Below are 26,611 nucleotides of genomic sequence, written 5' to 3'. Positions count from 1 at the left end.
TTAGAATAATGTGCCATAGTAATTAAAAAGGTACGTGAACATTTTGCATAAGATTGTAGGCTTTCTAATTACAGCCTGAGAAAACCCACCTGGTGAGCAAGCTTGATTATTATTGTTAATTTTATTTTACTCTTTTATGTATTTTATGTAGTAATTTTTTTCTTTACAAAAATCACTTCGCTAATGCTCGGATTCTGCAGTGGGTTGTAAGCCCCACTGAAGTCATAGTTTTAGTCACAGTTCCCTGATTGTCAGGGCAGATCGATGCTACAGTGAACTCTGGTGTAGGTTTGAACAGCATAGGGGCTGCTCTAATTTATGCCAGCTGGTTATGGTGCCTAAGGAAACATGCACCAATTCAATATAGCTGAAGTGCAGTGTGCTCCAGTTCCTATGCTGGAAACAAGTGCGGGGGCATGGTGCAGCAGACAGCTATGCTGGCTTCATGCCTACTTAGAGCTCTCCTCATGCCAGGAATATTCTCATTTTGGCCAAATCTAATTGCTTTCCTGTCTTCTGTGCTGCTCATGTGGCTCAAAGGACCATGTTCTTGGTTGCTTTCTGATCCTACTATGGAAACACTGATGATCATGTCTGATACCGTGGAGCAGCAACTTATGTTCCTACAAACTCTGTAAATTTAAAATAAAATTTGTGGCCTTAGGGATAGCATAATTAAAGTAAAAAGATCAGTGAAAAAGGGAAGGTAGGATTGTAAGAAAAAACAAACTAGAAAGGAAGAGAAGATAAAAGGAAAACAATAAGGAAAAAATAAGTGTGACACGGTGGACTTTACCATTACCAAATCCTCCCTTCTCAATTCTGTCTAATCTCCCTATTTAAAGTATCCCATATAGGGTTCTGCATGAGAGGAATTCACACAGTTGTGCATATCTGCACAGATTGACTGGGAGAAGAACAAAGACACTGGCCTTAGTCTACACCACAACAGGCTCCATGCTGAACCAGTTCCACCCCTAAGTAGCTGCCAGATTCTCAACAGTTTGGAAATAGATTTTTTTTTCCTAATCATATTGCATAATACTGCACCATGGGAATATTGGGAATAACATATAGAGATAGGAAGACGAATGAAGAAGTCAGTAAAATTACTGGACAAGGTACCCTCTCACAAATAATCTACAAAAGAAGACATCGGTGGTTGGGACATGTGCTGAACTGGAAAAAAATGCTTACCAAATTCCGTCCTTGAATGGAAGCCAGAAAACACAAGAAGAAAGAGAGGAAGGCTGCGAATAACATGGAAACGAATAGTTCTGAACGACATCAAGATTTGGAGAGAAGGGAAGTTGACAGGCAAGGATGGCTAATATGGGTAGCCCAATGTGCAGCAAAGTACAAGATGGACTAAGATCTAAGTCACCATGATGTTGGGGAGCTTCTGTGAAGGAAAAGGATGTAGTGAAAGTGCTATCTTGAAAGTGTTCACTGGTATCCCTGTTTTTTTAAGCCTAGATTTGGCACTGATTCCATGTGTTGTACCTTTGCTGGACTTTACCCTGGCAGGTCACAGCTGCAGCTGTAGTACAGGAACTTTTTATAACTGATGCCTGGGTTGCTATATTACAGAACCCCTGGAGGTAGATCCCATAGTAGTGGCCTTAAATGTTCTTTTATTATTTGGCTGTTTTCATTATCTCTGAGTCTCAAGTGAGCTTTTTTCCAAACTAGTAGCCTGTGACCCAGGACTAAGGAGATAAAACATCTTAGAAATATAAAAGGCAGAAAAAGAAATTGAGAAAAATTAGTTTCAAGCTTCTGTTGATAGATGTTTATATAGTAAAACAAAATCTTTGCCCATTATGCCTAGACAATGCAGTGATGCTAGGCTGTTGTAATAGATGTACAGCCCAAAGCACTGCAGAGAGAAAAGCATACAGTGTTTCAACAGTCAGGCGGCAACGTGTTCTCACTGAAGGAAAGATCTCTCCTCCAAAGTTTCCTATTTTACTGTAACTTGGGGGCAGAATCAGCACCAGCATCTGGTATGGATGGCAGAGCTGGCGAGAAAAAAAATCTGTTTCATGAAAAATATTGAGGTTTTAAAATTTGTTGCCATTCCAACATGAGGCAAAAATAAACCCTTTCACATTTTGTGAAAAAGAGCCAGTAGCCTGGTAATCAGGGCACTCATCTGAGATGTGGAAGGCCCAAGTTGAAGTCCCCAATTCAAATCAGATAGAACCAGTATATGAACATGGGTCTCCTACATCTGCTGTGAGTGACCTAACCACTGGGCTACTGACTATTCTGGGTTGGGGTAGTTTGAAATTTGTGTTGAAACCAACATATTTCCATTAAACACTTTGCTTTTGACAAAATAGCATTTTTGATGGGGAATAAAAATCATTTTTTTTCAACCAGCTCTTCCAGAGAGAGAGGCCAGGTGATGGAGGAAGTAGAACTCTGGAGATGTGGATTCAATTCCTGGCTTTCCCACAGGCTTCCTGGATGAACTTGGATAAATCCTTTAATCCCTCAGTGCCTCTCTTCCCCGTGTGTAAAAGGAGGAAAATAACACTTCCTTTCTCCCACCCTTTGTGTGCCTTGTCTGTAAGCTGTTCAGTGTATGGATTGTTTCTGTGTTTGTACAATCCCTAACATGAGGGAACCCTACCCTTGGTTAGGGCATCTAGGTACTACTTATTAACTATCGTACTGTATTGTATTAATTGAATTTAAAATTATTTATCTTACAAGATGATTGCTCACCTACATAAATATTGAAATGTTCACAACTGAATGTTTCAGAAGATAGAGAATTTAACTTAATGAACACAAAGAAGGGAATACAAAGTTGCAAACAAAGCTTAAAAGCAAAACAGGCCCAATCCTATGTTCCTTACTCATGGGAAAACTCTGATTTACATCTGTGGGAGTCTTGCCAGAGAAGGATTGGGACCTATTTGTGTTAAATTAGAAGTGCAAAAATGGTGTGAAAGGAGTGGTGATAAAACGCAGCTGTGGGAATTAATAAGCTGTTTCCTTCCCCTATGAACAGAAATACAAACAGCCATAATATGACTGCAACATGCTGCCCTGATCGCTGTGTTGCCATGTTTGCTTTGTAACACTTCATCAATATGCAGTATGTCACAATGCAGTGTCATCACATATTAACTCACTACAACACAAGTATGTCAACACAATGCCAGGAATGAATGGCTCCATTCAACACAATATATCCTCTCCCTCTTTCTCCATCCTCCCTTCTGGCTGCCAGAGAGAGACCCCAGCAGTTCCTTATCTCGGATTTGCGGTTTGGGATGGTGCCCAAACCTCTGATCTGTTTTCATTAGGGACCACTAATCAGACTGGTGGAGTCAGTAAGAACCATGTACAAACAGCTGCTAAGTATGAGGCACGTGAGCTACAAGCAAAGTATCTCTGACTTAAGACATAGGAGAGCAGGGGCTACAGGACACCATTTGAAGTGGGGGACTATGCTAGGTGGAGAGATAAGTCTTGCCCCCTGGGGCTTGTGATACAGGGGTGGGGGTAGCATCCTGCCCTCATGGGTGAAAAGTCCTGGTTTGGGGGTAGGAGGCTTGGACACCAATCCCATCCCAAATTCACCCCACAGTGGCCCCTGTCCCAGAGCTGGTCTGCTTCTCCACTCTGGCCCATTGACTTTCCACATCATGCAGGCAGGGCCCTCCCTCCATGACTCCCCATCCCCACCACTAAGTCTCCTGTCCCAAGCTGGGCTAAGGTGGGCCAAAAAGGTGTTGGGCCATTGTTTGGATGACTGTTCACCCCTCCAGCTCCATAGTGTATGCAGGACAGTATTGCCAACCCTAAGAGTTCAAAAATCAAGAGTCAGAACAATCAGAATTCATAAGAATAGGCTAAATATAATGAAATTCAAAAATATATATTTTTGTTAGTCTGATTTCTAGTTTTTGAACTCCCCAATCTCTGCTAGTGTGTGTGTGAGATAATTTCAGGGTGAAAATTCAATTTTAAATGCCTACAGAATGTGTGCACAAGCCCTGGGCTCCCCAAATCATCCCCACCAGCAATCTCCCACAGCTGCCCCATCATCAGCCAGCCCAAGAAGGGCTTCCAGAGGGCTCTTTTGTCCCCCTCACTGTACTGTGGTGGAGGAGGAGAAGAGGGTGCTACTGCTACTGCTGAGCATGGATTGGGGGCCAGTTCTGCTGTTCTGGACCTGCTCTTGGACACAGCCCCCTCCAAGCACACAGAGGTGTCTGGTGCTCAGGTGCTAGAGGCAGTTGTCTCTAGTGGTCAAAGATGGAAATTGCCAGGAGTTCTGGCAACATTCCTGAGCTGGCTGTATTTCATCACAAGAAACCCTCAAAGTCTGTAGTGTCACAGAGTTGACCCCACTGTAGGATGACCTTGTAAAACAACTTTCTTTCATCATTCAATGTGAACATTTTTCCTGATTGCACATGTAAATTCATTTAATTAATTTCTAACTTATGCACAACTTTGCACAAACTTTCATCTATAAAAGCACTAGAGGTTACAATGGATATCACAAAACACTTACAAAAAAGAAAAAGATTAAATACATTCTACTCCCAAACTTAATTATTATTGTTACATAACATTTATAATAGGATATTTGGAAACCAAGAAAATCCTTAAGAATATGTTGCAGTAATTGTTACTTGACAAAAATAATTATTGTGAATGATCATTCACTTGAGATAATTCATTGCTTCAGTGTCAGCTGGGAGATCAACACTTATGCACTACACTTTTTTGCTTTGATCATGCAATCAGTGTCTCACTTGCTAACAGCCTATATGCTGTCTCACTGAAGGACAGGCTGGATTTGCACAGATTCATAGACCTTTCTGTATCCTTTCTCCTCATTTCCTCTCCCCTCTTCCCCATGATATAAATTGTTTTTAGCCATTCCAAATAATGTTCATGCTGCATAGGCTTTTTTTCTGCATAAGTGCTTAACTCTCTGAGGAGGATAGTTGTAATATCCATATCCATGACTTTTGTTACTATGGGAATTCTTCTACTGTGGATTGGTTGGCTGGTGTTTGTTCTTTTTCTTTATGCACATTGATACAACTGCAGCAGTGTTATATAACTCAAAGTGTTCATAAAAAAACCCATACATGTGCTTAGAAATGAAACATAAAGCCTGGGAGCTAGATCAGTGCAGCAGCTAAGAGACATGACATATTGATATTTCCCTTGTTGAGAAGTTATGAAAATACTCAAAGTGTACAGTAAAACTTTATAATTTTAGATCATTGTCTGAGTCTCTGTAATCAAATGTATTTTAACCTCTTTAATCGGTCTAGACTGTTCCACAAAAAACAGTGTTTAAATTAGAACTAGACTCTAGTATTCATTGCATTTTCTATCATGACTTTTAGTAATTTATTGATCACGTGTCTATATGATATTATGAGACAGTAATAAAACATTACATTGTGAAGCATTATTCATTAGGTTAAATAGTCTGTCATTGACTCGGGTATCTTTCTTCAGTGTACTCTGATGTGCACCAGGACCCAGCAGCTTGAGCTATGGAATTAGCATATTGTTTCTCGGGGAATGCCCTTGAATGTGCTTGAGTAGCTGTCTTTTGCAAGACGTGAGCTGCATTGCTGAAGGAAAGGGCGGAAATTTTGTTTCTGGCACCATGTATTAATCCTGTGTGGCTGTGTCTACTTTTATATCTCAGGAAAGCTCTTCAGAAATGTCAGGATCACTGTTCAGTGATTAACGAACAGCCAGTGCTGGACTAGTGTTGCAGCTGGGGAATCAGTGCTAGGTCACTTTACAGCACACTTGTGTAGAGCTCCAGAAAGGGACTATATTGGGTACCAGGTAAGAATCTAATCCTCACTTCTAATGGTCTGAAGATATTGCTGAGAAAAAGATAAGCAGAGCTAAGGCCTCTCCGTTGCTACCACATGAAAAATCCCCTCATGTAAATTTTTAAGAAAGACTTTTATAATGGGTGGATTTTCTGAAATGTATTTAAGATTTAAATAGAGGCATGATTGACAAATCTCACTGAACATAAAAAGCTATCAAAGATCAACCTTGATGTGACCAGCCAAGAGAGACAGCCAGCATGACTTTTTATTAATGTCACATGCCAGGGAACATTGTGTCACTTGCTAAGATGGATGGAACAAAATGTTTCCATTTGGCATAATGCTAAGAAATGGAGAAAATTGCAATCAATCAAATGCAGCAACCTTAGTAAATCAGGAGAAAAAATAACACTAGCAACATACGGTGGAACTATCTCCTATTAACACTCATTTATTTTATGTACAGAAATGTAAGATTTAAGTCTTTTTTTATTTTCAGACTTTTAATCAAAACTTGTATTGTGAGAATTAAATGTGTGTGGACCTACTGCTTGAAGGAATTATTCTGTACTTCCCTCATCATTTAAAGCTGGAAATGTTTTTGCCTGCCTATAGTGTACAGTACTTTAATTAATTTATTTATGGTAATCATGTCAGCCACAGAAAGCTAGGGAAAGATTACTCTTTGAATTAGACAACAGGCTGCAAATTGCAATGAGGACTGGCCTATGTCCACATGTATCTTTTTGTGTGCAAGGTAAATCCAAATGCTACCCATACATGTGAGGATATATAGCAGAGCGCAGACCCTGGATATTTTTTTTGTAATGGCATGGGTTTTTTTTTAATATTAAAAAAGTCGTATTGCTGTGCAGGATCGTAGAGATACATTTGTGTGTGCAGGTAGGTACAATATCTAACGATGATGCTAAGTATAAATTACATCTTTAGCAGGAGATCTTTCAGTAATCATAGGAACATCACCATTAGTGAGTGTCACATACATGTATGCATATGCTTTCCCATAATTCCCATCAATCCTTTGTTATGTATTATGCTCTCTATGTGTGCATGTGTGTTATGTTGTCATAGGTAAATCTTAATAGACGTTCCCTTCCTGTTAAAGAACATATATCACTCTTGGCATTAAGTAAGGCATCATCTACATGGGGAGTTGTTCAGGAACAGCTATTCCTGATTAACACTCTTATTCCCAAATAAGCATGGTTTTATTCCAAATTAACATAATCTATTTTGGAAGTGAATTAAGCTAATTCATAGTAAACTAATTTGGAATAAGATCATCCACATAGGGAGTTAATTTGGAATAGCTATCCTGCTTGAAATTCACACCCAAATTTCATCTGAATTAACTTCTCAGTGTAGACAAGTCTAACCTTAAATAAAACACCATTCTTTGCCTGCAAGCTTCATCTCATTTTCATTCACTTTTTACTTTACTATAAAAATGAACGTGTTTAGCTTTCTTACCTTTATTTTTCTTCATGAAGAAAACAAACTCTCTGCCACCCTGGGTGAAAATTGCTGCTGAAAGCCATGGAAGGATCAACACAGTCAAAGAGCAAGAACGATTATAACAAAGAGAAGCTGTTGTCATTGCTGCATGTTGTAGTAGTGCTGCAGCTACAGTCATGGCATCTATAACTTTGATTTTGCTTTGGAAACCCTAAATCAGGAGAAGTAAACATCTCTTGGGTTAGCTAATATAGATAAAAAGGGGCAAACTAGAAGCAATGAGGTCAAAAGCAAAGGGGTTATTTGAAGACTAAAACCCCATAGAGATGATGAAACACAAAGTCTCTGGAGCAAAAAGCACATTTTCACTAAAAGAGATTATGACCCTCCCTGTGGGAGAGATTCTGCCTTGGTTACACTGGAATACATCTGGAGTGGCATATTGAATCCACTGGTGTTAACTCCTAAATTTTTCGTTGGTGAAAATGGGAGCGGCATCTGACCCTATACTAATCCTTGTTATAAAACTTTGCATGGTCATTTTTTAAGTTCCAGTCAAAGGATATAAATTTTACAAAACGTCATTGATATGCAGTAGACTCTGTCAGATAACGTTAAATTAATTGGGCTAAATTCAATTCTCATTTACCTAAGTCAAAATATGCAGCAGCTCTATTGAAGTCAGTGGAGTTACTCCGGGTTTATATTCATCCAGCTGAGAGCAGAATTTGGCCTGATAATTTTAGATGAAAAAATTTAAAACCTCATTCTGTAAAATGCATTATTTGGTATTGACTCCACCATAATCTTATTTGGCTAAATTAAGTAAAGGAAACAATCAATCAGTGTTTCATTTCCTTTTAAATATCTATGTCCATCTTAGTTAAACTAGTTTCATAAGCACCGACATTGTTTAGTTCTTTGTTAATTAAACAATGTTTCAGTCATTTGCAGTCTTTATTTTTATTGACCCCATCGTGTGTCATTTTTCATTTGCTTAATAACTGGCAAAAGCCTGTTGCTGAATTTCCTATTCCCCACCAAGTCATAATTGCCACCACCCACCCCAATCAAAGTGTTTCAAACACATTTCTACTAATTTCCATCACTAGGTTGTTCAAAAAACCGGAAGCACTGATCCTAGTGAGCGTCACGTCCTGGCCACTCACTAGCTCTGCTGTGAGGAGAATCCAAGCTGCAGCTGCTCGGGATCCCCACAGTGTTTAAAGCCCTGAAGTCCATCCATTGTCCCAGTACCCAATATCAGAGTCACTAGGACACGCAGGGCACAGACTTTCTATCAGTGTTGGAACCTCCATCCAGCTGCCTAGCCCCTTTGAACACACAGCTGACCCTTCAGACTCCCTGGCACTTAACACACCCCTCTCCCAGAACTCCACCCAAAAGGTCTGAAGCATCTGATTTACAGCTTAACTCTCTCGGGAATCCACAGCAGTTGTTGAGCAGTTACACACACACACACACACACACACACACACACACACACACACACACACACACACAGACTTTGCACAGTCCAACGCCTTTATGCTGAATCATATAAAGCACGGGGGAGTTCAGATCCTGCAAAACAAAAATCTCAGATGGCAATATTCCTCATTTTCTCACATCCCTTCCCTTGTGAGTCCTTGAGGAAATATCCATGTCCAGGAAGGCAAGGCGTTCCTTGCTCATGCAGGCTGTTGCATGCTAATTGGTCTTTCTCCCTCATTGGTGAGGAGACCTAGCTTCTGTGACCTTACTGTCTCCTGTCCCAGGCTTCCTCCTTCTGAATGCCACCCCACCTTGTTCCCCTGGGTTTCACTATGCAACTCACCTAGCTTCCTTCTTTCTGTCTTTTGGGTGACTTTCCACTGTGCTTGCCTTTTTCCCTCCCTTGGGAGGAGTTAAGCTAAAACTGGTTTTCTAAGGGTGAAGTTCACCCATTGTTCAGGTGTTTGCACCTGAATAGAGTCATTGAGTCCCACCCCATTGTTTCTCTGGTGTGTGTATGGGGGGGGGGAGGATAGAGGAGTTGTCAGGAGTGGTAGATCCACGTACATATAGGTATTCATGACACAGCAGTTTTTCATAATACAACTTCACAATGTCAGCCAGAATTCTTAAGTGGTACAGATTTAGTGACAATGCATCACAAAGGATAATAAGCAAATCTTCCCTTTTTATGGGGAAAAGTGTATAATAAAGCAGACCCATCTAGATTTTATTGTTTTTCAACATTATTCTTTCTATTCATTCATAGAATCATAGAATATCAGGGTTGGAAGGGACCTCAGGAGGTTATCTAGTTCAACCCCCTGCTCAAAGCAGGACCAGTCCCCAACTAAATCATCCCAGCCCAGGGCTTTGTCAAGCCTAACCTTAAAAACTTCTAAGGATGGAGATTCCACCACCTCCCTAGGTAACCCATGCCAGTGCTTCACCACCCTCCTAGTGAAAGTTTTTCCTAATATCCAATCTAACCTCCCGCACTGCAACTTGAGATCATTACTCCTTGTTCTGTCATCTGGTACCACTGAGAACTGTCTAGATCCATCTTCTGTGGAACCCCCTTTCAGGTAGTTGAAAACAGCTATCAAATCCCCCCTCATTCTTCTCTTCTGCCAACTAAACAATCCCAGTTCCCTCAGCCTCTCCTCATAAGTCATGTGCTCCAGCCCCCTAACCATTTTTGTTGCCCTCTGTTGGACTCTTTCCAATTTTTCCACATCCTTCTTGTAGTGTGCGACCCAAGAACTATGTGCTTAGCTTGTTCATACATTAGAATTTTCTTACCACTGTGGTTCTAAACTACATAGAATGGATGGTACTCCTCAGATAAACTCTGTTCTCAGTTATGCCAGTAGCTTCAGTAGATATATTGACTTTTGTGTATTTACCTTGGTGTAGAAGACAACAGACTTTGGCCCCTTGCCTTCAAATAAAGAGGTTCCAGGCATGAGCTCGTGCAGCCTTCACAAAAATCCCATACACAGCAGACATGTTATGATGAATTAGTGACTTCGGAGAAAAGAATGAGAGAACTTGTTTGCCATAGCTCAAGCAATGCAACAAGCACAAAAAAAAGTCTATGTTTTACTGATGTGTCATTATGTACATTATCAATCTATAGCATATCATGAGTATCAGTTATGGTATATCATCTGAAGGAATTTTTGTGTTACTAAAGTGGTCAGCATCCTAAGATTTATCTTTAAATAAAAACCAATCTGTATTGGTTTACGAATTTATTTACATATTTAATTGATGAAAATGTTGAGAATAACATGTAGCTGTGATTCAATATTCAACCCATGAAGTATGCCATAAACTATTGTAAAAAAACAAAAACAAAAACCACTTATTAATGGTGACGTGTAGAAATGGACAGAAGACTGAGTAGGAAATAGAAAAATGCACTACTGTGTTGGTGCACTGGGCTGGAGAATTAGATTCTGAAATTTCATTACAATAAAATATTAATTTTGAAATCCAGAAGAGTTTTTTTAGATGAAGCTGAAGAATAATTTGTTGTCTTGTGCAGGGTTAAATTGCATTTGGAGAGCTTGGATTTAATGTGTCTGCCCAGCAGTGACCAGACAATTTAAGTGTATTTAGGCAATCAACGGTGAACCTCTACTCATATCTGAGCTTGTTTTTGTGTTCACCATAAGTGACACAGCAGCCATGCCTCACAACATGACATTCTGTCTGCAGGCAGTGTTTTACCTGGTGTGGTAATAGGAGCCAGTAAAATTTGTGCTAAGTTTTTCCACCTGGAAGTCACTTGTACATATGACACAGAGATGATGGGGAAATAATTAGAAGTGGTTAATATGTAAAGTAGGCAGAGCTACTTAGGAGAAAGCAATATGGAAGATGAGCAATAAGAATTTGACTCTTGTGGTTTTTATGCCTGCTATGGTAAAGCCAAAATGAGTAAAGATCTCTCTTTAGGAGACCATGTATGAAAACCTTGTTGTGCTGGTGATGGAAGAGGAGGAAAAATGAACACCCATGTTAAGGTGTAATTGGACTCTACAAATTTTAATGCTGCATCTGGAGAACAGATTAATGTAAACTGCTGCAGGTATAATTACTGAAGATAATTGCAATGCAGCTTGGGGTGGGGGGTGTTAAAAAATTGCCAAGCAAATAAAACCACAAGCATCAAAAAGACAAAAAGTTTGTGATAAATGGTTCATTTAGGCATATAGTGCTGTGTGGGCAAAATTGGACTGCAATCATAGCCATTTCAAAAAATGAAAACATTAAGAGAAAAGGAAATTGGACAGAAATGGCATGGAAATTACAGCCTTTGATCCATTTTTGAAGAACCTTTTATGAGGCATCATCATGAGTGGGCAGCAAATTCTTTCCAATCTCCTCTTAAAGCACTTGTGAAAGCCTGGAGACCATGAGACAGAAATAAATGTTTAAGTACAGATTGTGATGGCATATCTCTCTGACCTTTTTTTAGCTTTTATAAACAGTATAAAATTGCACTACATATTTAAATTGTTTTCAGATTTTGATATGGAAAGGAGACCATATTTTTTATAGTACCATTGACCTATTCACCAATGTTCTGTTAATAATCAAGAGCTACTGAATGAAAAACACTGGATATTACTGTTTGTGAGGTGTTAGAACTTCAGGTAGTATTTACAGGTTTACTGTCTGAAGGCTGATTTGAATTGGGTTGGTTGTTTTTCTCTAGCCAGGACAAATGTGCCATCTTTATTCTTCTTAATCAAGTAAAGTTTTGAATCTTTTGAGTTATCCTGTTATCTCGAATGAATGATCATGTCCTTTCAAATATACAATAAAATAAGTAAACATAGACCATGTTTGGAGTGAGGAAGTAAATTGTTAACATGAATAAAATACTGTAATTGCCAAGGCCTGCACAGTCCAGCTCTGTATTAGCTACAATTAGATTAAGCTCTGAGGCTATAAAACAGTGATGATCAGAGGCTTGTTCAATCCAGTATTAAAATATCTGTAATTCTGCTGTAACACATTAATGTATGGATGTACTCTTTGGCGTTCTTTATTAAGTACCAGTAATTAATGGGTTCAACATACACTGAGATAGCTGACCCATTTTGTAAAATCAGAGTAATTAGCTTTCAGGTAATTGGTCAGATTAGTTACTGTACATATAATGATTGCAGATTGTTGTATATGAAAGGGAAAATGTTACATCCTGATTTCAAGGAGCAGGGATGCTGTCAAATAAAAGGAATAAGCACATTATTTTACGTTTCAGTAAACAACAGCTGGATTCTTCTGAGACTGCTGCTTAAATCAGATTCGGGCTGCCTGAAGCAAAATCTCTGTTTATTTTCTTATTTTATTTGACTTGACTGGGTTCTGTTTTCATTAACATTTCTATTTGACCTTTTGAATTAGAGAACCTTTCTATTCTACGAAGATGTTGCTATAAAAAAAGGTGCCAGTATGCTTTAGATCTGTGAAATTTGGGATCTATGGTTTTTTGTAGCATTATTAATGTGAAAATGGAGGCCAGATATTTCAACCAAAACTAGAAGGGGGAACAATATAAATTCATTAAAAATGTTTTCTGGACTATAAGAGACATACAACAGAATGTCTGTCTTGTCTGGGTTTTGTTATTCTTTTATTGCATAGATGGTGGAGATAGATTTGTAACTTACACTGTTGTTGCTTATATTGTTATTGTTATTAATAATCTATATATTTCCTAAAGGTTGCTATTCACTTTACAAGCAAACAAAAGATGCCGTCCATGCCCTGAAGTGTTTATAATCTAAAATTAGGCAAAGCACAACAAGGGAGACAACAGATAGCGGTGCCTGGGGCAAGGGAAGAGGAGAACAAGAACTATGTGATGAGAGCATATTGTTGCGCTTCTTAAAGATTCCACATTTGAATGCTCACATTTGCTTCTCATTTTACATACAGCAATAGCTAACAACATTAGTAATTGTTTAGGTGGGACTAGCCTGAAGAGATTGGGGTTGATATGAGGGAAATGAGCATTTGAGAGGGGAGGTAGAGGAGGTCTTTTGCAGGAGTAAAAGGAGAAGGAAGAAGAAGAGATGGATATAGTGAGGGGTAAGGATGAGAGAGAAGGAAGACGAGGGGTGCATAGATGGAGACAGAAGGTAGATCAGAAGGATGAGATGCATGGTGGGCATGTGAGTGTGAAGCTGGTGAGCAGAGGCAGTGGCTAAAGACCTGATCCAATGCCAATTGAAATCAACAGGAATCTTCCTGTTTATTTCAACATGTGTTGGTTCAGCTCATAAATCCGGGAGGTGGCAGGATGTTAGAAACAAGAGATACCACAGTCAAGACAGAGTTCATTCCTGAAAGTTCAGCTGATGCCTGGGGCCTTTTGGGTTTGAAGCTTCCCTTCTCTACCTCCTGCTGCTGTTGGTGGCTGCTGCTATTGGGACATCTGGAGCTGGGGGCTCTGTAAGAGGCAGCATTAGAAATAAATATTGGTTTGTGGAGGTTTTTGAATGATTATCTGCCTCCCAATGGCTCAGAAGTGAATTGGTTGGATGACCATCCAGAGAGTTGTATGCTGTGTTGATGTAGCTGTATTGGTCCCAGGATATTAGAGAGACAAGGTGGGTGAGGAAATATCTGTTATTGAACCAACTTCTGCTGGTGAGAGAGAGAAGCTTTGGAGCTTACACAAAGCTCTTCTTCGAGCTCTGTAAACTCACAAGCTTCTTGTTCTAACCAGCAGAAGTTGGTCCAATAAAAGATATTTCCTCATCCATCCACAGGATGTGTTTTAATACATCTCTTCAAAACACACTGAAGTGGTGTAGAATGAACTCTGGGCTAAAATGATATTGTAAATTCTCAAGTTCTCACAGGAAAAGCTAAAAGCAAAGCTTTGATTTAGAACTTAAATTACAGTATTTTTTTCTACCGAGCCACTGAACGATAAAGAAACTTAAATGGTCTTTATCAATTTAGCACAGGATTTGCCAGTGGGTCTGCTTTGCAAGAAATTATAGTGTATGCACGGTATATCATGAAGCCCGGAGCTGGTAGTTTAATTCAGTCTTCCCCGCCTTTCTTTACTTTTTTGGCATGCACATGCTTTTTTTTTTTTTTTTTTTTTTTTCATTTTAACACTATTCCATCATCTAGTTGTGTGATATGTGGTATACATGCCAATGTTACTTAGCCAAGGAACTAAATGTAACTTCATCCAACCTCAAATGCTAATCTGCAAAATCATTTAAATTCCATCATTGAGAGAGAGCTCTCTCCATGTTTAGGAGCATTGCTGGCCTGTTTGGTTTCCTGCTGGGAGGATAAGCAATTGGGACGTGGCTGTCTTCTCTAATACTTCCCATATTGGTCCATGTGTTGTCATTGGAGAATGCTACAATACATATTTATTTCATTTATTTATTTTGATTTATAAAATGCACCAATAAACACAGGAACCATAGAAATCCTTTGTAAAAAATCCTGAAAACTTCACACTGTCTCATTCACAAATGCTCCAAAATAAAGACGAGTTCTATAGTGTGTCCAAACAATTGGTAAAGCAGACCTCTGGCAAACCAAGGCAGGGAAATGCATTCCAGAGCAAAGGGGTATTCATAGAAAACACCAGTACCCCTCTCGTGTAGATCCAAAGAGTTCTTGCTTGAGCACAACTGTACAGAAGTTTGGCAGAAGTAGAAGGAGGAGGGGGTCAGGTATAGCACATTCCCCCCTGTGACGGGTCTGGTACCCCAGCACCCCCTGGTGGCAGGAGCGAGCTGGGGCCTAGCGCCGCGCCATTCCCTTGTTCTTCGGTCTGCCCCTGGTAACCGGCGTATTACGGCCTACTGGCCAGAGTTCACGTAAACACCCCCTCTCGGAGCGGGGTAGCACGGCCTAGCGGCCAAAGTCCATAGACACCCCTTCGGAGCGGGGTAGCAGGGCCTGGCGGCCGGAGTCCAACAACCCCCCTCTTCGGAGCGGGGTAGCACGGCCTAGCGGCCAAAGTCCATAGACACCCCCTCGGAGTGGGGTAGCACGGCCTAGCGGCCGGAGTCCATAGACACCCCTTCGGAGCGGGGTAGCACGGCCTAGCGGCCAAAGTCCATAGACACCCCTTCGGAGCGGGGTAGCACGGCCTAGCGGCCAGAGTCCATAGACACCCCTTCGGAGCGGGGTATCACGGCCTAGCGGCCAAAGTCCATAGACACCCCTTCAGAGCGGGGTAGCACGGCCTAGCGGCCAAAGTCCATAGACACCACTTCGGAGCAGGGTAGCACGGCCTAGCGGCCAAAGTCCATAGACACCCCTTCGGAGCGGGGTAGCACGGCCTAGCGGTCGGAGTCCAACAACTCCCCTCTTTGGAGCGGGGTAGCACGGCCTGGTGGCCAAAGTCCATAGACACCCCTTCGGAGCGGGGTAGCACGGCCTGGCGGCCAAAGTCCATAGTCACCCCCCTCCGGAGCGGGCTTCAAGGGGTGGGGTAGGGGGACTTGGGCCCGCCCTCTCCGCCGAGTCCTGACCCAGGGCCCTGATTGTGGCAAGCTCTCCTTGCCCCCCGCCCCCCCACCGCTCGGCGGGGATCCGCCTGCAACACGCCGAGCGGTACTGCAGCTTTAAGGCTGTCAGTCTCGACAATCCCCTGGGTCACTTCCTACCCTGTCTAGCCGGAGGTCGGCGTTGTGGGAGCGGTTCCCCCGTAGGTCCCTCCCGGCAAGCGTCCCCCCCCGCCCCCGGGGTCTCCGGTACGGCCTCCGCTCGGCCCCGGTCCAGGCGCACTGGCTCTCCTTCTGCAGGAGCTGACGGTCTGCGTCCTTCTCCCCCGGTGGTCAGCCCCGACTGAGCAGACCTGCAGGCTTTTATACCGGTCTGCCAGTTGGAGCACGCCCAGCAGACCTTCCTGGGCGTGGCTTCCTCTGCTATCAAAGAAGGGTTAACCCCCGCTGTACCAGTGCGGGGCTGTCCCGCCCCGTCACACCCCCCTAGAATCATAGAATCGTAGGACTGGAAGGAACCTCGACAAGTCTAGTCAGTCCCCTGCACTCATGGCAGGACTAAATATTATCTAGACCATCCATGACAGGTGTTTGTCTAGCCTGCTCTTAAAAATCTCCAATGCTGGAGATTCCACAGCCTCCCTAGGCAACTTATTCCAGTGCTTAACTAAAACTCAAGCACATTAGGCCTTAATAGATATTCATCTGCATCTCAGATCACAGCATACAATACGTGAAGTGAAAAAGGATTTAAATATAACAAGCAGGTAACAAAGGCAATCTTGCTTCAAGTAGGAACTCTCTATACTTAGAAGCAGGGGCGGCTCCAGACCCCAGCATGCCAAGCACATGCTTGGGGCGGCATGCCGTGGGGGGGCGCACTGCCGGTCCCAGGAGGGCGGCAGGCGGCTCCAGTGGACCTCCCACGGACGTGCCTGTGGAGGGTCCGCTGGTCCCACGGCTCCGGTGGAGCGTCTGCAGGAGGTCCACCGGAGCCACGGGACCACCGGACCCTCCGCAGGCACGTCCGTGGGACTGGCGACTGGCAGAGCGCCCCCCGCGGCGTGCTGCCGTGCTTGGGGCGGCAAAATGGCTAGAGCCGCCCCTGCTTAGAATAGAATTGTATGGCAATGGAAAATGGGCTGAGTCCCATAACTGTTCGTTTCTAGTTTTTTTTTTAATATTTGGAATTATTTTAAATATTAGAGGTTTGTACAGAAATTGTTTGTTTGTAATTGTTTATTTTCAGCATTCTCTGGAATCCATAGAAAAACACAATCACCCTTATTTCTTTTTAAGTGTGTGTGTGTGTGTGTATGTGTGTGTGAAGTTTTTCTGTCTTTCTGTCCACTCTGTCTGAGAGTGGGACAGTAAAGTATAGTTTTATAGTAAAGAGTCCCATTTTATTTACAAACTTCAAGCAAATAATATAGGAAGTTGTTGTTCAGTAATATTTGTAAGGATATTGAAAAAAATGTTTTATAAAAAGATGTTTCTCAGGTTTTAACATACTGACTTTCATTACTCTTTCCAGTGGTCATTTTCATATAAATGAAATTTGTAAATAGCAACCTGATCCCTTTCCGCATTGGATTGATTACAGTGAATGGCCCCAAGGCCAACAATGTAGAGACAATCTTACCTCAGCCACCTAAGTCAAGGATCCAGAACTTTTTTTCAATACATGCTGGATGTTATCAACATAATAACAAAGAAAACAACATTAAACTATCTTTCTCCTATTTCTCGTTTATTTCCTTTCATTCCCCCATAGTCACCACTGGAGCTGTGCAAATATATTTTTAACCCAAAGTGAAATTTGCTAGTTCTTCTTTGCACGAAACATTTCTAACAATGTGTTTGAAATATCACTGTCAGATTGGAATACTAGCCCTTTCCTTGCCTCACCTTCTGCACTAAATAGAAATGAAAACCCTTGAAAATCACAGGCCTGTTAATTTTTTTTAAAAGAAAAAATAATCTAAGGAGTGGATTTATACCTCTGAGTGCTACCTCTTCCCTTTCCCTCCTATGTTTTCTTGTCAGTTTCAACTTCCTGTTGCCGCATCTTTTTTCCAGCCTGCTGTCTTCCTGGAACAGAGTTGTAAGGCAATGCATTGTACCTTCCTGCAGGCACCAGTGCTGTCTGCAACCTTCAGAATCTTGCCACGAGGCCACCAGGGATTTGGTGGCTCCTAGGAGGACAAGGTAGAATCCAGGCAAAGTTGTTAAAATTACTTAGAAAAACTCATCTCTTTACAAACTATTATTTTCTTTCATGAAAAGGAATCCATTACCTACTGCTAATTACTCTCTGTAGAAGTTACAGATTGCTGATTACTGATGACTTTTATATTACTTTGGTGTCATGTTTTAGCTGCACTGTGACAATTTAGTTTTTTGGAGTGCTGTGACAGTCTCCCTTACACCTGGAACATAGATGACCAGATTGGTTAGAAAAGCAATGTAAAGCTCCCAGAGAAGTATTTCAGTACAAGTTCCTGTATCTCAGCTCAGAGGAGGAGGAGGAGGACTTATCTTATTAATAATTAATGATTAATTAATTAAAGATGTCACTAGGACCCAAAATGAAAACAAATGTTGCTGCTTGTGGAATTCCATGTCTAATCAGTATTCCAAAATCTACTCCCCAAGATGCATTTTAACAAAGCTTTTACTGGCATAGCCAAGTGGAAGCTTGCTTGTGGCTCAGTGGTACAGCTGCTGTTTGATCCATGAAGTTCCTCATTACAGTCATGGATAAAATAACATGAAGGTCTTGCACAAAATGGGGGGCTCTTCCAACTCCTTAATGAACAGATGAATGGACTATAAGGGGGATAGAAAGCTGGCTAGATCATCAGGCTCACGAGATAGTGATCAACGGGTCCATGTCTAGTTGGCAACTGGTATCAAGTGGAGTGCTCCAAGGGTCAGTCCTGGGGCTGGTTTTGTTTGATATCTTCATTAATGATCTGGAGGATGGCATGGACTGCACCCTCAGCAAGTTTGCAGATGACAACTAAACTGGGAGGGGTGCTGGATAAAAACGCTAGAGGGTAGGGATAGGATACAGAGGAACCTAGACATATTAGAGGACTGGGCCAAAAGAAATCTAATGAGGTTCAACAAGGACAAGTGCAGAGTCCTGCACTTAGGATGGAAGAATCCCATGCACTGCTACAGACATGGGACTGAATGGCTAGGCAGCAGTTCTGCAGAAAAGGACCTAGGGACTACAGTGGATGAGAAGCTAGGTATGAGTCAACAGTGAGCCCTTGTTGCCAAGAAGGCTAACTGCATTTTGGGCTGTATAAGTAGGGACATTGCCAGCAGATCGAGGGACGTGATCATTCCCCTCGATTCAAAATTGGTGAGGCCTCATCTGGAGTAACTGTGTCCAGTTTTGGGCCCCACACTACAAGAAGGATGTGAAAAAATTGGAAAGAGTCCAGTGGAGGGCAACAAAAATGATTAGAGAGCTGGAGCACATGACTTATGAGGAGAGGCTGAGGGAACTGGGATTGTTTAGTCTGCAGAAGAGAAGAATGAGGGGGGATTTGATAGCTACTTTCAACTACCTGAAAGGGGGTTCCAAAAAGGATGGATCTAGACAGTTCTCAGTGGTACCAGATGACAGAACAAGGAGTAATGGTCTCAAGTTGCTGTGGGGGAGGTTTAGGTTGGATATTAGGAAACACTATTTCACTAGGAGGGTGGTGAAGCACTGGAATGGGTTATCTAGGGAGGTGGTGGAATCTCTTTCCTTAGAGGTTTTTAAGGTCAGGCTTGACAAAGCCCTGGCTGGGATGATTTAGTTGGGGATTGGTCGTGCTTTGAGCAGGGGGTTGGACTAGATGATCACCTGAGGTCCCTTCCAACCCTATATTCTATGATTCTAAAACTACTCTTTTCTCTGACCACCTGTTGGCAGACAAAGGTGTCTATTCATATCCCTGACATTTCAGAACCTTTTTATCACAAGTTAAGCAGACTTCCTCCATAAACGTCTGTTCTGTTGTGTTTACCTCTGTGGAAAATGATTCCAAAGAAGCTTGTATCTGTTATATTCTATAACAGTTGATTCCTAAGATGTCTAATATCTCTAGTGATTAAACTTCAGTTTCCCTGCCCAATTCAGCAAGATTTAAATCACTAGGTTGAAACTACTCAATTGTGTCTTAAGGACTGTTGCTGAGATCTGGAAGTTGGAATGCATAAAAAAAGTTAGCTTAAATTTATGATGGCTTAGTGATTACTTTGACATGCCGTTCATATCTTTTTTTAAATGACTGTGATTAAGCTCAACTGCTGATGGAAAATAGTATGCATTAATTAGTACAAGGACTGATAAGCATATTAAATCAGGCGCATTTGTTGCATATAAATTATAATATGAAAGAGAGGTTGATGATTGGGATGTACTAGTGCTAATAGTGATTTATAAAACAATTTTTAAAAAGGAAGTTGAAAAAAGCTGCCCTCAGAGATAGACATTAATTTTCTGTCTTCTCCCCACCTCACACCAACTCTTTTCTTGATCAGCTACTCTAATTACATAATTTTAACAAGAGAAACTCCATTTTCCCACTTCTTCAACTTGGCCTCTGAATAGAGTCTGGCATTTAATTCCATGCAGGTTTCTTGTATTAGGCAACAAGCATGAGCATGTGTCAATGCTAATGGCAGAGGAGCAAATGATCAGTATTGTTCATCCATTTTGTAGTTTGACGATATTAAACTTTACAATGAAATTACCCATAAACTATTACCTGAACTACTTAGTTTACTCACTTAGACTAGAGAAATGTCTCTACACCTCTAAATTTATATTAACATCTAAGATTCAAATGTACTGAAAATTAAGCCACAGCAAACTTTTTGTATTATGTTGACATTGTTTCACATAAACTCTTAATTCCCTTCTTTGAAACCACACACAATAAATAACAATGGTGATAAAGCCTGTTTAAGTGCAAACTACCTTGATAAGACACTGAAGGACAGGTATTGCTCACTTGTTTGTGAAACCTTAAAAACATCGTTAGATTAAAATTAATCTGTTTTATAATTATTATTTATATTTTAAACAGCTTTTCACTCCAAAAGATTCCAAAGCATGTGAGAGGTGAAGTGCTCCCACTGAATAGTTTTGCCTGAATAGGGAATGCAGGCTTGTGTGTGTTTGTACACACCCACACCTACAACCACCCAACCCTCCCCCCACCACCACACACAAAAGAGTGCACTATTTAAATGCAATCACCTCTGGGGAGGAGGATGCAACATATTGCACAATAATTGTGGAAGGGTAAGTTTGGTTAAGAAAGCCAGTTCTAATGCCTGATTTTTCTAAAAGAGCCATGAAATCTACAAAGTCCACCAATCAGAGAGAACTCCAGCCAAACTTTTCAAATGTAGGTGCTCAAAGTTAGGCATCTAAATCTATATTTAGGTACCTAAATAAGAGGCCTGATTTTCAGAGGTGCTGGGAACCTACAGCTCCCATTGGCTTTAAAAAGCATTACATGTACACAGCAGCTGTGAATAGTTAGTCATTCGTTTATGTGTCTATGATTTTAAGTACCTATCTTTTTGGCAGTCAAGTTAAAAAGTAACTCTAGTGTTCTTTAAGGTGTCATCTGAAAGACCCAGCTCCCATTCTACCTCCGCAGTAAACATCATGGTAATTAGTCTATGAAGGATGAAGAGCTGAATGAACATTGTTGAGATATGAACCACTGTAATCTAGGAAGTCTGTTTTATGGTAACCTCTAAGTTTGTGCCTGCCAGATACAGATTATATTATAAATAAAGAGCTGTTAAGAGCCCTAAAGCACGAAGCTTGAAATATTAGCCATTTTCCATTTTCTGATATAATTGCATGATTGTTTTAGAATTCACTTATTTTAAGCAAAGTAAAAAATATTAAAATACATTTTAATTTAAAATATAGCGTTTGCCCAATGGACGTTGACATACAAGCTGTCAGTTGGAGCTGTTAACTTGTTTTTTAAAAAATTAACCATAATTATTTTTTTTGAACTTATATGGCTGACTTAATGCCTGTAGTTTGTAGAAATCTGTTAATAATTTAGAGTTGTCCTAGATTCAGAAAATGTTGTTAAAATTTGTGGATTAAAGTATGCCTGAGAAAGACCCATTGTTATGGGTTAAAATTGCCTTTCTTATGTGGAATATATGTTTCCTATATTTTTATTTGTTCTCTAGCGGAAAATAAGAATTTCATCTTGTGTTTGCACACACACATTAAGTTTCCTGTGTTCCTTAATATTTACTATAGTGAATGAGATGCAGTCACCTCTCTGACAATCTATTGGAAATCCTTAACAGTTTGGGGGTTATGACATTTATGTTGCCTCTCAATAATTCCTTTACTCTTTTTTTTTTTTTTTGTTTGGTTGGTTGGATTTTTTTGTTAGTGCTATTTCAGTGATCTAGCCTTTTAGCAGGCGGCAATAATAGACATACAGTCTTAGGCCCTAATGCCTCAAAGTCCATAAGCAAATGAGTGGTCTCACTGAAGTCAAATTTGAGTGGGCAGGGGTAGCAAGCAAGGCAATTGCCTGAAGTTAAGTTACATGATATCTGCAGCGTCACTGTGGGTGAATGGATTATGAGTAGTACAGTAATTTAATTTCTAAGGGTGGAAATAAATCAGTGGGCTGTAGCCCACGAAAGCTTATGCTCAAATAAATTTGTTAGTCTCTAAGGTGCCACAAGTACTCCTGTTCTTTTTGTGAATACAGACTACCATGGCTGCTACTCTGAAACCTGTCACTAAAGCAGAGGTTTTCAAACTATGGGGGACATCCCCCTATGGAGGAATAGAGGAACATTCGGGAGGGCAAGTGGTGACGCCAGCCGACTCAGGCTTCAGACCCAGATGGTGGGGCTCGGGCTTCAGAGCCAGGTAGTGGGGCTGGAGCTTGGGCTTGGCTTTCAGACTCGGGCAGCGGGGCTTGGGCTTCAGTGTCAGCCCGAAGCAGCCAGGCTTGAGCTTTGGCTTCAGAACCGGCTGGTCGGGCTCTGGCTTTGGCTTTGGCTTCAGACCCGGGTGGCCTGCTGAGTCCAAGTGCTGTCTGCCTAGAAGTACTATTTCAGTGTTTCTGCAATAGGGTATGCCGGTCAGCACAGCATTCAGCTAAATAATCAAAGTAAACTGTGATTATTACCTGCTGAAAAAAACCTCCTCTCCTTTAAGTAGCTAGGTTTTAGGGTAATTTTAGGCTCTGTAATATTTGGGGCGAGGGCTTGCAGCAAGAGCTGTTACAATGATTAAATATCGAGACATTTACATTGAACTGGGTTTTCCCTGTGTTACTTGCAGATGAAGGTTGTAGTAGTGAAAGGTTGTTCCCAGGCTACAAACTCCATGTAAATCACATTGTGCAGTTCGGAAATGCCAAACATGAGTCAATATTTATTGTGTTAATCTGTACAGCACAAGCCAAGTCTTCTGCCATCAGGGCAAACTCTGCTGACACAGGTTGAAATTTATCCAGGCATGGAAGGGCTGTGCCAGACCCTCTTCATTTACCCTCCATGTTGGTCCCAAACAGGTTTCTGTTGGGAAGATGATGTGGGAGGGCAGAGATTTACATAGATAAGTGACCCTCACACATTGATCTTATGTTTTCAGAGTTGGTTGCTGCAGAATGATATTCAAGCTCCATGTCCTGGACCCAAACTGAGGGTTTGAATTTTACCTCTGGACCTCTGCTAACTTTAGTTCACCAAAAATTTTGTCTGCATAAGGGCTACAGAACTGGGGGATTTAAAAGGGTTGTGGGGAGAGAAGCTGGTAGCGACTCTATTTCCTTTCTTGCTGCAGGAGAAAACAAAACAAGTAAGTTCTGCAGAGCAGTGATTGTCTTTTTCTGTGTTTGAAAGCACCTAGCTCATTTTGGTTACCACTGCAATTATTAGTAGTAATAGCTGATATTAACTGTAACCACAGGCTACTGCTTCTATACAGTGTACAAAATGTACAGTGTATGACTACAATATGTTACAATCTACAAGTATTCAAACAGATGCTTAAGTGATCTGTAATTGGCTATTGCAATTTGGGGCCAATTATTTATCATTACAATAGCTGAAGAGGTGTTTATTGGCAGGCATTTGCTATTGGAAGAGTGGGTTTGTTTTGTTTTCTGTTCTAAAAAGATTTTATAATTGGTCAATATTTGTTTTATTAATCTTAAGTCTTTTATTGGCCTGCGTTTATGGAAATGTTATTAACATTTCTCTACCCTGGTTTAGTCCAGGGTTTAGGGGAAGTAGGAGTGTCCCTATCCCTATTTATCTGAATACACATTGGTATCTGTAACCTCAGTATTTCTCTGGACTTAGAATAGCAGTTACCTGTGGGTAAATGTTGGCTTTTTAACAGTAACCACTGTATAAATCATATACATATAGCTGGGCATGAAAACTCATGCTTTTCAAATGTATTGTGGTGTTTGGTATGGCTGGAAGATGACACAGATCATCAGCTGTTTGTGGTTTCCATCATTCTATCTGAAGTCAGCAAGTGATCAGATCTCCTTTTTTGTGGTGAGACTTTGTTGAATCCCCTGCCTGAAATTTCATCCCTCTTTACTTAAAAAACAACAACAGCGAAATCTCAAATACTTCTTTAAATCCCCAAAAGTGTTTTTAGAATGGCTCTCTTAATGTCTTTCTTTCCTTTAAGATTGAATATCCTCCCTTGTTTCGTCTTTGGATTTTCAGGTTGTGTTGTTTTATTAAGCTTTTATTTTTGTTGTTTTTTGTTGTTTTTATTCTGTTGTATAACAGCTCAAATGCTTTGCCAAGGCCATTCTATGTAAATAAAATTATTTTATTGTTCTACTTGTTAATAAAGGAGACACTCAAAGTTGACTGGCCAAAATCCTTTTAAGAAAAAAATCCTCCTGGCATATTTTACCCTTCTTATAAACTGGTTGTTGTATCATTTTTGTGAGAAGATGGGACATTTAAATGTTTGAGAATCCTGCTCTTTTTCCCCCTCCAGTTTACTTCAGCAATAACTCCTGCATGATTTTCCACTCATAATTCTGTGCTCGGGGAAGGGGAGCATGCTGTGCACATGGGGAGCTCCCCTTTCCAGATGCCTCTTTTAGACCTACAGAAACAACCTCATGGGTCTTTGATGGAGGGGACTTCCACAGTGTCCAGAGGCAAGAAGGGATCATATCATGGTGGCTTCTCCTTCTCCTGTAGATTTGTGGCATTTTCAGCCTCATTTTGCTCTTTGCACTACATTCTGTAGGGCTGCCTATATGATGTACAAAAGGCAGCATGATTGTAGCTCATTACATGATATCTCACTAACCTTAACTTCATATTTATCTCTGTGCTGTGAAGATGTGGTGTTACCTCCAGTGTTTATTTGTTGCATGAAATGGTGGGGTAGCCATCTGAGTCCCAGGATATTAGAGAGCCAAGATGGTTGAGGTAATATCTTTTATTGGACCAGCTTTTGTTGGTGAGAGAGACAAGGGCCTGGTCTACACTACAAAGTTAGGTCAAGGTAAGACAGTTTACACTAAAATGTAGCTCCCACCGCTGTAAGTCGCCCACTACATCAACTTAATTCCACCTCTGTGAGAGGCATAGCGCTTAGGTCGATGGCATTAGGGCAACCCAGTGTTGGTGTCAACACTGTGTTACTTACATTGCCTGTTGGCTGTCAGCCTCATGCGAGGAACAGCTAGAATCATGCCACCGGGGGCTGACAGCCTGAGATGTCAGCCCAGTGTGGGGCTCACAGCTGGAGCTTTCCGCCACCCAAGGCAGGGAGGGCTCCAGCTATTAGCCGCATGCCCAGCTGACAGCCCGAGTTCCAGATATCAGTCCTGTGCTGGGCTGACCGCTTGAGCTGTCAGCCTCAGGGCAGCGGGTCTCCAGCTGTCAGTGCTCCACAATGCCCTGTTTCAGTCAATGGAAGCACTCCTGGTGAGGGCGCGCACCTCCAACAGAAAGAGCTTAGTATGGATGTGAAACACTGGTATAATTACTGTGGTGGCTTTAAGTCAACTTAACTTACGTTTTTTTAGTGTAGACCTGGCCAAGATTTTGAGATTACACACAGCTCTTCTTCAGGTTTGGAAAACTAATTCAGTGTCATGGCTAAATACAAGATTTGAACAGACGGTTTAGCATAAGTAGTTAGCACATTTCAAGGGACCATTGAAGGTGAAATGGCCCGTTAACATCCTTCCAATTCAAAGCTGCGCCAGACCCTGCCAGAACAATAGATGCAAAACCTGCAGACGTATCTCCATTGCTACAATAATCAGCACCCCCCCCCCACAACAGACCTTTCAAGATCCATTGGTTCTACACATGACTAACAATATGTGGCATTCCTGCACTAAATGCCCCAATAGCAACTGTGTGGATGAAACCAGAGAAGCACTTACGCTCTTGAATGAACTCACACAGGAAAATGATAGAAGACAAAAACACCATGTCACCTCTGTTTGAATACTTTTCACAAGCCAATCACTCTATATCTGACCTCATCCTCAAAGGAAACCTGCATAAGACTTTCAAAGGATGAGCCTGGGAGCTTAAATTCATAACTTTGCTAGACACTTAAAATCACAGACTGAGTAGAGACACTTATGGTTTATTATAACAATCTATAACCCAATAACAACCACACCACAATTATTTCCCCCTCTTCCTTTTTCTCACTATGACTGGAAGAATGCTAATGGGCAAGGTTTCCCGGACCTGAAGAACTCTGTGTAAGGTCAAAATCTTGGG

At 41.2% G+C, this 26,611-nt stretch overlaps 1 protein-coding gene across 9 annotated transcripts in view; it reads left to right on the top strand.

The window, feature by feature from the left end:
- SYT1 (synaptotagmin 1) overlaps positions 1-26,611 on the top strand; it is a 510,654-nt gene that overhangs the window by 273,181 nt on the left and 210,862 nt on the right. The window contains exon 1 of one of the 9 annotated variants that reach the window (XM_039507919.1): positions 5,698-5,844. The exons of 7 other annotated variants lie outside the window; for them this stretch is intronic. The gene's annotated coding sequence lies outside the window, so the exon portion shown is untranslated. Of the gene's footprint in view, positions 1-5,697; positions 5,845-18,000; positions 18,020-26,611 lie in introns of those variants that run through there. One more of the 9 variants, XM_039507928.1, reaches the window with a different exon arrangement.

Source organism: Mauremys reevesii, linkage group 1 (genome assembly GCF_016161935.1).
Source record: "Mauremys reevesii isolate NIE-2019 linkage group 1, ASM1616193v1, whole genome shotgun sequence".
NCBI classification, from domain to species: domain Eukaryota; kingdom Metazoa; phylum Chordata; order Testudines; family Geoemydidae; genus Mauremys; species Mauremys reevesii.
The sequence above is the reverse complement of the archived record's forward strand: the minus strand, read 5'-3'. Positions and strand labels throughout refer to the sequence as shown.